General features: G+C 33.7%; 1 long non-coding RNA gene and 1 pseudogene across 2 annotated transcripts; both read right to left on the minus strand.

Annotated features, from left to right (window-relative positions):
• Nucleotides 1-456: 456 nt before the first annotated feature.
• On the minus strand, nt 457-6,748 carry LOC114917123 (uncharacterized; annotated as a pseudogene). Its single transcript, XR_014433557.1, has 3 exons — nt 3,594-6,748; nt 2,057-3,502; nt 457-1,974 (listed from the first exon to the last, which is right to left on the minus strand). The product of XR_014433557.1 is annotated as an uncharacterized LOC114917123 (transcript).
• A 145-nt stretch (nt 6,749-6,893) lies between these two features.
• On the minus strand, nt 6,894-9,518 carry LOC145956866 (uncharacterized). Its single transcript, XR_014433172.1, has 3 exons — nt 9,472-9,518; nt 9,230-9,370; nt 6,894-7,883 (listed from the first exon to the last, which is right to left on the minus strand). It is a non-coding gene; the product is annotated as an uncharacterized LOC145956866 (long non-coding RNA).
• Between the last annotated feature and the right edge of the window lie 265 nt (nt 9,519-9,783).

Consider the following 9,783-nt stretch of genomic DNA (forward strand, 5'->3'; position numbering starts at 1 on the left):
AGTAGCCACTAATGCAATGAATTCTATCCCTTAAACAATTTTGGAACCTTCCTCCAGAAACAGAAATCTCCTATACTAACCAACATAACCAAATTCCATGAATCAAAAACCGGAAGAAATAGAAAAACAAATCAATACAAAAAAAAAACATGTAGATTATACCCACTTAAATAGCTTAATTATATTTGTTATGAAGGATGATTCAGATAGTTTCTCTCAAGGTTTGCCTATAACTTTGCATTAGCATGCTATTGTGACGATAATTATCATTCACGGTTTGAAGGATTAAAAACCGAGAGGTTTACTTAGTAGTTTTAGAAAAAATTTCTGTTTCCATCAACAAAAAATATATGTCTATTTTTTCCATTTCAAGAACAAATTCTCTTCAGCAATTACAGTATGATTAGTTAAATATTTGTGACATAAAATTCAATATATCTTGAATTATGAATAACATTTACTTTAATACAATTCAATATTCCGCACATAAAATGTTTCTAGTGTAGGTTGAAGATCATAAGTAGTTTATCTGTCAGAAGTCAGAACAACCCATGAGAAAACAATTGAGTCAACTTCATTTGTGATATAAGCTCGTGATTAAAACTTTCTAACTTGCGTTTAAAATTTTCAGCTTCTTTCATGCATTGGGGTAATCCTTACCAAAACTACAAAGCAAAGTTATTGAAAATCATAAATGAAATTTACCCATTTTACCATATTGTGACTTTTAAGCTTTGTAGTTTGTGGCAATCTTTATGGCTTATGAGAAGTCTACCCTTAAATCCAATGTTGAAATATTGCTAATGATTTTGTTTTTGCAGGACTGGTACAGATGCACGTGATATGGGTGATGAGAAGGATCAACAAGAGAGAAGGATGAAGGCAGATTTTGTTCACTAGTTGGTGTTCTCAACCATATCCGAGTAAATGTGTTGGTAGCATTTATAGTTACACTAGTCATGGATTGGTAGCAGCTCCTTGCATATTCAGATAGGCTCTGATGCTGATTCAATAGGCACCGAGTTTTATTGTGCTCTATGGGTTTAGGGGATGTTTAGTAGTCTAAGCAATAGTTATATTCAGCCAATGTGTATTTAACTATATTTCTTATCTTTCAATTAAAGTTTGGCTTATGGTACACTATATAAAACTACGTAAATCTGCTTTACCATATTTGATTTCATTATACACCAAACAATAACTACACTCCACTGAAACTAAACAATAACTGCCACGTACACAACTAGACTAAATGCAGTTCCTAAAATAAAATTCAACTTTAGCACTCAGCATTTAAATATAATTATCAAAATGAATGAGGATATAAACATAAAGCCCTCAACCTGCCAAGCAAATGAAAAAAAAGTAATAAGCATGAGCTATTGTGAAGAACCTGCCAACAAAAGAAAAAAAATAACAATAAAATGAATAAAAAAACTAGCTAAATATAAAGATCATAACCTGAGTGTATATACTTCAAGCCTCGAAGAAGCTGATAGAGAAAAAACTAGTAATGCTCTGGAGTTAAATCATCATTTGCTTAATCACAATCAAATTAGAAATAGATCCTCTTGACCAAAACATGATAACCAAATTAAAAAATAAAGGCAGAAAATTGTTTTGGAGTTATATTATAAACAATCCTAATTAAACTAAAAATCATGCTCTATTTCTAAATTTTTCTAAAAAGAAGGTTGCCCATTGACTCCGAATGTCTTCCAATTTGGTTTCCGGCAATGGTGCAACATCATCAAAAAGCTGTAACATACAGTATAATATATTAGTTACATAAAAATCATGTAAATAAATTAATTAATGATAGTAAAGTAAATTTGCTTGGGTGAATTTTGTAACCTTTCAATGATATAATTTTGAGACTCCGCTTTTTTATTCCCAGATTTTTGAATTGATTGGGGCTCAAGAAATCCATACAAGTCACCATGATTGAGTTCTTCAATTTTACGATTCAAATATCTAAAATACATACAAAAGAAAAAATTAATAGTGAAGGAAATCATAATTAAATAGATAATGACACTAACAATTGTGTACTTACAACATCCATAATTGTATAATTGAGATGTTAAGCATTGCTTGACGTTGTAATAATTCATATATATCTTGAAATGAAATATACAACGTAAAATCATCATCGCTGATCCCAAATAGACTTGCAGGACATATCACCTGAAATTGGAAACTTGGGTAAGTAGCAAACTTAAAATATAAATATGTTAAATAGTCTTTATATTAGTTAGTCAAGTCACCTGAAATGGTTTTCCAAAAAGTAAGGACTTTGTTGCCTCACGTAACCCAGTGATAGGATCACCATTAGGTTTTGACCTATCAATAGATGGAACTCGTTTATTTGCTCGATGAATATCCTATACAATAAATCAAACATCAAACATTAATATGAATAAACAACTTGTATTTGTAATTAAAGTTAGTAATAATGAAAAAATAGGAAAAAATATATACCGTGGTTGAAATAGGTCTGACAAGATGTCTCGGCCATGCAATGAAAGTTTTTAAGGCCTGCCCAACCAGTTGAACCTTTGAAGTAGGTATGGGAACTCGAGCATTAGAATCTCGAACTTCCTCAATGACCACCTTGACCAAATCATTTGTCAAAGGCACGTTGTGTATAGTTGAACTCCCCTCACAAACTCTACCAATGGCCATTACAAGCGGAGGAATCCCCTCAATGCATAACTCACACTTATTGGAGGTATTTGCATGAACCTCATCTCCAAAGGGATTACCAGGAACATTAGCACTTGAAGGAGTTTGACAACTGCCTTTAGTGCTAACACGGGCCACGATAGCATGATCTACCTCAACTGGAGGAACATCCTGTGACTGTGCAGTACTCATATTTGGGTACTTTTCCATTAAAGTTTTTGTGACCCGTGCATATATTTGTTGTGTGAGGGCTTCAAGATCCAGTGGGCTCAATCTAGATAAGGATGACCCCTGTGATAACGGTCCAAAGTAATTACCAATAGTAACACCAACCCCAGCTGTACGAACACGACCAGGATGCTCTGGTCGTCCAAGGGCAGTATTTAATATATCCTGGCGGCCTTCAGGAATAAATGAACCTTGTGATTCTTTCTCCTCCAACACATTCTACAATAAACAAATTTTGTTTATAATATATCCGTAAATAATAAAAAATCTACAATAAATCTTCAAATACATAAACAGATTAATTTTATAAGAAAATACTTACAATTTTTTGTGCAATTTGATTAGCAGACTCAGAAGTCATCTCTCCAGAGCTTTTTGTGCGAGCCATGTTCCACAACCTATGGCGTGGAGGAGGAGGTGGAGGATCAATGGCTACATCCTCACTAGCACCAGATTGTATTGCTACCTCCTTAAGTCGTTTAAGTTCTCTTTTCATATAATTTCTCACAAGTAGCTCATAACCCCCACGAGACAATAGGTGGGGTGCATTATTGAGTTTCTGGATATCCTGCGCTTTTTTTCTTACAAGCTGCAATAATTTAATAAAACGATAATTAAAAGTGAAATAAAATTACAAATTTAATATATATTTTACAAAAAAAAAAATAAACACAATTTACCTTCCAAGAAGGGTCATTCCGAATTTCTTTGAATTTCTCCCATTCTTCAGGGTCAATATTATACTCATCACACGGGCTTTTACCCTTATGTTTCCCATGTACCCATTCCCTGGTAAGATAAGACTTGTGTTGCCTAAATTTTGTAGCAACAGCTGAAAGCATTTTACTCTTTAATATTGTAGTATCACTAATGTCATACAATTCCTACAAAACAATTTTAGATTAAACAATTAATAATAATAACATTAAAAATAATCATAATTTTGTCAAATTATGTAAAGATAATGGAAATACCAATACATCCTGCCAAATCATGTTTTTAGTAGTCTGTTGAACTTCTTTCCAAGAAGGAACTAAAATACTAATCTTGTCTCGAGCAAGGGTTCCCAGATAACTTGCAAATTGGACTTTGTTTGGACATGAAACTATCCCAGTAGTGGGATTCACGTCAAGTGATATTTTTGCCCCTTTCATGCGCCTACAGGCTAAGGTTTTCATTCGTGTCGGCTTCCTCTTTTTCTTAGATATAGTCTGTGAAGCAGGGGGTGTAGGAGCAGTGGAGCCTTGAGGAGCAGTGGAGCCTTGAGGAGCAGCGGAGCCTTGAGGAGCAGCGGAGCCTTGAGGAGCAGAGGAGTCTTGTGGATCAAATTGAGTATCCATGTACCTGTTTTGACAAAAATAAAAACCAAGGTCAATTGCAAAATAAGTAATAAAATTAATTAAAAGCATGAAAAAAATGATAAATAGAATATTAAAGTATATATCAAGATATACATAACTTAATGTGGTAATTAGATAATAATGTTTTCCCATATGCCTTCATTATGGTCATTACGAGTGGCATGAACGTCATCTTGTTCAATTTCTTCGTTGTTAGTTGGCATACGTGTTGAGAAAGAAAGACTCTCCCCAAACTCAACTGTTGAATCGTCAAGATTGTGTACACTTTTACCTTGTAGAACCACAGACCACCTTTCATCAATAAGATCTTTGACATAAAATACTTGTGTTGCTTGGTTTGCCATGATGAAAGGTTCATCCTTATGACCCACCTTGCTAAGGTCTACCATTGTAAATCCCATTTCATCGGTTCGTACACCAATGTTAATATCAACCCACTTGCACTTAAAAACAAGAACATTAAATTTACCATAACTGATCTCCCAAATGTCTTCAATGACTCCATAGTAACTTGTGGATGCCACAACAGGATTTTTATCATTTCTACTAGAAAAATGCATAGATTGAGCCGGAAGAGTAACCCCACTATTCTGCATGGTACTATTATCATCTTGTGACTTTGTGTAAAATGAAAAATTATTGATATCATATCCAGTATAAGTAAAGACATTATATTTAGGCTCATTTGCAAGACATTTTAATGTGTCAGAAGCACTGTCATCACTAAAGACTTTTTCTTTAAACCATTTTAAGAATGTCTTGTTATGCTCATTGACCAACGATTTTTCATTCATTCTAGGGTTATTTTTCTTCAAAAAGGCTTGGTGCTCAGATATGTAAGGGAGAACCTCCTCAGTGTTGTTCAATATATACAAATGTGCCTGAAGTAATTCCTTTCGAAGAATAAATTTAACTTTTAGGCCTTTTGTACCCTTGCCTTCAATTCTATCCTCATAACGAGACTTAGGAATCCCTACTGGTTTTGCTTCAGACATGTAATCTAAACAAAATTCAATAGCTTCTTCTGCAATGTACCTTTCAACAATAGATGCTTCTTGACGGTATGGATTCTTGCTATACCCTTTTAAAATCTTCATGTAACGCTCAACTGGGTACATCCATCGTAAATAAATAGGGCCACACAATCTGATCTCCCTAACTAGATGAACAATCAAGTGAATCATGATGTCAAAAAAACTCAGAGGAAAATACATCTCCAATTGACAGGATAATAATAGACTCATTTTCCAACTCATCCAACTTGTTAGGGTCAATGACTTTAGCACATATAGCATTGAAAAAGAAGCACAAACGAGTTAACACACTTCTAACATTATTAGGCAAAATGCCACGTATAGCCACAGGTAAAAGTTGTTGCATTAAAACGTGACAATCGTGAGATTTTAAGCCAACCAGTTTAAGATCATTCCATGATACAAGGCTCTTAACATTTGAAGAGTATCCCTGTGGAACTTTCACACCTCGTAGGCATTGACAAAAACTTATTTTCTCTTTTCTTGACAAAGTATGACATGCTGGAGGCAAATATGTACGCTTACCTTCTAACTTTGGATGTAACTGTTCATGTATACCTATCTCTAACAAATCTTGACGAGCATTGAGTTCATCCTTTGTCTTGCCTTTAATTTTTAAAAGTGTGCCTATTACACTATCACATACATTTTTCTCCACATGCATAACATCTATGCAGTGTCTAACATCTAGATGGCGCCAATATGGAAGATCAAAAAATATAGACCTCTTCTTCCACAACTTCTCAATTGACTTCTTTTGGGTCTTTCCATATATAATATGTATGTCCTTAACCTGATCATAAACTTGCTCACCAGTTAAGGGTGTGGGTGCAATTTCATGTTTTTGACATCCATTAAAAGCTTTTTTCAATCTTCGATATGGGTGATTAGGTTTGAGAAATTTTTGATGCCTAGTGTAGACAGTTTTCTTTCCATACTTCAATTGTAGGTAGCTTGTTTGTTTTTCACAGATAGGGCATGCGTGATGTCCTTTAACACTATATCCACTCAAGTTCCCATATGCCGGAAAATCATTAATAGTACAAAATATCATTGCTTGTAGCTTGAAACTCTGTTGACGATACCCATCAAATACATCAACCCCTTCTTCCCACAAAATTCTCAAGTCCTCGATCAAAGGACTTAGGTAAACATCTATGTCATTTCCTGGTTGTTTTGGGCCTTCAATCATCATACACAATATTACATATTTTCTCTTCATGCACAACCAAGGAGGCAAATTGAAAATTGAAAGGAGAACATGCCATGAACTATGGTTGGTGCTTAAGTTTCCAAAGGATTCATTCCATCTGAAGCAAGGCCGATCCTAAGGTTTCTTGCCTCACTACCAAAATGTGGAAACAAACCATCAATTTTTTTTCCATTGTGGGGAATCAGCTGGATGGCGAAGCATGCCCTCACATTTTCTATTGTCTGCATGCCATGTAAGGTTCATTGCATCAGTTGCATTAGCAAACAATCGCGTGAACCTTGGAATAATTGGAAGATACCATAACACCTTCGTTGGAGGCCCCTTGTCACCTACATCTTCATCACTACTAGTACTACGACTATCATCCTTCACTTTGTACCGTGACAACCCACAACGAGGACATTTGTGCAATGATTCAAACTCTTTTCTATACAATATGCAATCATTAGGGCATTCATGTATTTTCTTATACTGTAGACCCATCAGACACAAAACCTTTTTCGCCTCATAATAACGATCTGGCAACGTGTTGTCTTTTGGAAGCATTAACTTCAACAACTCAAGCAACTCTGTGAAACTTTTATCACTCCACCCATATTTTGCCTTCAAGTTCATTAATCTCAACACTGCTGATAATCGTGTGAAGGTTGTACAATCAGGAAACAAAGGTGTCTCTGAGTCACTTTTTAAAGTATCATACACATGTGATTGTGCTTGCTGGAAAAACTCTTGTCCCACATCACGAATCATGTCTTCTATTTGATCTTCCATTTTTACATCACCTTGCTCAGTTTGGGCCACAGTTTGAGTTTCTTTATCTTCACCATGCCATATCCATGTTGTATAGCTCGTTAAAAACCCATCACAAATAAGATGGTCCCGTATTTCATCAATTACACGTCGTCTCCCATTTAAACAATTAATGCAAGGACAATAAAATTTTCCATTCAAATCTGCTCGATTTTGTTGAGCAAATTCCAAAAACTGTTCAACCCCATTTTGATACTCATCAGTGATTCTTCTTGCATTTATCCAACTACGATCCATTTTTCTTCTTCTGTGAATCAAATTTATTTACACAATTGAGTATTTATGGTCTCTCTATATAGTACAAGAGCAAACCATACATTAATTCAATGTTATTTGAACCTATTATTTCAATTATCTAAGTGGGTAGAAGATCCAAATATAAGTCATCTTATTTCATCAACTACATAAATAAAAATCATCTCATTTCTTCAACTAGATAAATAAATAACATAAATATAATTAAGTTTAAGGTACCTTACTAAGAAGATATCACAAACTAGAAGTGTTGACTAATGGATGTCAAGAAGAGAAGTATCACCCTCTGCACACTTCCTGCCAAATCAAAATCAAGTTTAAGATTTATGCTAGTTAGGGATTCCATTTATATCACAAGATATTCAAAATACAACTTGTTGTTAAAGATTGTTCTTAATATTCTAGTCAGGACAATGAATTGCATCCATATCCTGGTCATTGAGAAATATCTAAAAAATTTTAACAGAAATTAAATATAAAAACACAATTTTTCATATTTTGCCAGGGTAGGATCTTTGGCTACAACCACTGTGACTTGTGAATAGGCAAAATAACACCATGCTGTAATTCACATAGGCCAGCTGTATCAATCATTATAGTGCATTAATTATTGGTAGAGATGATAAAAGAACAAAGAATAGAGATCAATGCCCTTTAGATCTTACTGTTGGTATTTGTTAAGTTCTAAAACTGCAACAGAGTCCAGTAAATTACTCATCAATTTATGCATAACATAAATGGCAGGATTGATTAGAACTTGAATGTTTTATGGGCTGGTGAAACATCTCTTAGAATTCATTCTGAAATTGTAAGGAATAGTAAGGAAGCATTAATATTTTGGGACAAGAAACATCCATAGTTACACATTCCACTTGAAGTAGATAGCCTCAAAATGACAAGCTTTTACATATTAAATTCTGCACCTTATAGTGGCCTGTGAAGTGTGAACAGATTATGGTGATGTAGATTAATATTTTTGTAGTAGTGAAAAGATTCAAGTTGATGATATGGACTTAGAATACATCATTACCCAAGTCTAAATTGTAAGAAAGGATTTTAACTCTGACTGCTATGATTTTTTGCTTGTTATTTTTGTTTCTTGAGAGATTGCCTATAATTAAATTTTTTTCATTGAGTGACATCAATTCAGTTTGAATAAATAGTACATCTTGATGACAAAAATCATTCAATAATTAAATTCTTGTACTAATCTTTTAAGGATCAAATTGATGTTTCAAATATTATTTGAGGAGAAAATTAGAGATTTACGTTACTTAATGCAGGATCAATTCACAAGAGAAAAATAGATTGCCTTTTGTGCACTGTAGGCCGTAGCACAGTATTTTTGTCATGTACAATCAGGATTAGACTTCTTTTTTGGTAAACAAGTTTTTTCTTAAACCAAAAGACCAGTCTTTTCCAATTGCGTTTACTTCTTTACTTTAGCCTTTTTTCTTTTCAGATGGTTTAAAGGGATACTTGAGTCGTTTTAAAGAAATTTTAAGCATATTGGGATGACAAGTTTGACCACAGAAAATTTTCATGACCAAATACCAATCAATGTCACTGTTCAATAGCAAAGAAAAAGACACACCTAAGTAAATTCCAAAAGAGTACATGCATCGCAGAAAACAACCGCATACCTTGGTGTAGTTGTGGACATGTGCCAAACTTTCAGGAACACTCCAACTCTTGAAGTGGTCAAGTGTTATCACTAGATGGTACAGTTTTGGTGCCAAACTCAGATCAACAGCAGTGACTTTCTCCCCAGCAACATATGGACCCTGGCCATGCCACCAGCATATTAGCATCGATAATTAGCCATTACAAAAAAAAAATAATTAAACAAAAATAAAATTAGTTTATTATAAATTCACATATGTACATGGGCCTTAAGATGGTCATCCAAAGCACTCAATTCAGAAACCAAAGAAAATAATAATTTTATAAAACTAATCTTATTTGAATTTATAAAAAGTAATAAATATATGAGAGAAAACCTTAATATTAAAGGCATAAATAGAAAAATATTATTAATGCTAACTTCAAAAGTTAAAATGACAAATATTGAGACAGAGGAAGTTATAAATTTATACACGTGATAATTTATAATTAAATAACTTTATAAAAGCATTTACTCTATTAATACATGTCAATTATTGAAGCAAGACTTGCTCGTATAAAGATTAGACAAACT

The sequence above is a fragment of the Cajanus cajan genome, chromosome 4 (genome assembly GCF_000230855.2).
Source record: "Cajanus cajan strain Asha chromosome 4, NIPB_CcT2T_4, whole genome shotgun sequence".
Taxonomy (NCBI): domain Eukaryota; kingdom Viridiplantae; phylum Streptophyta; class Magnoliopsida; order Fabales; family Fabaceae; genus Cajanus; species Cajanus cajan.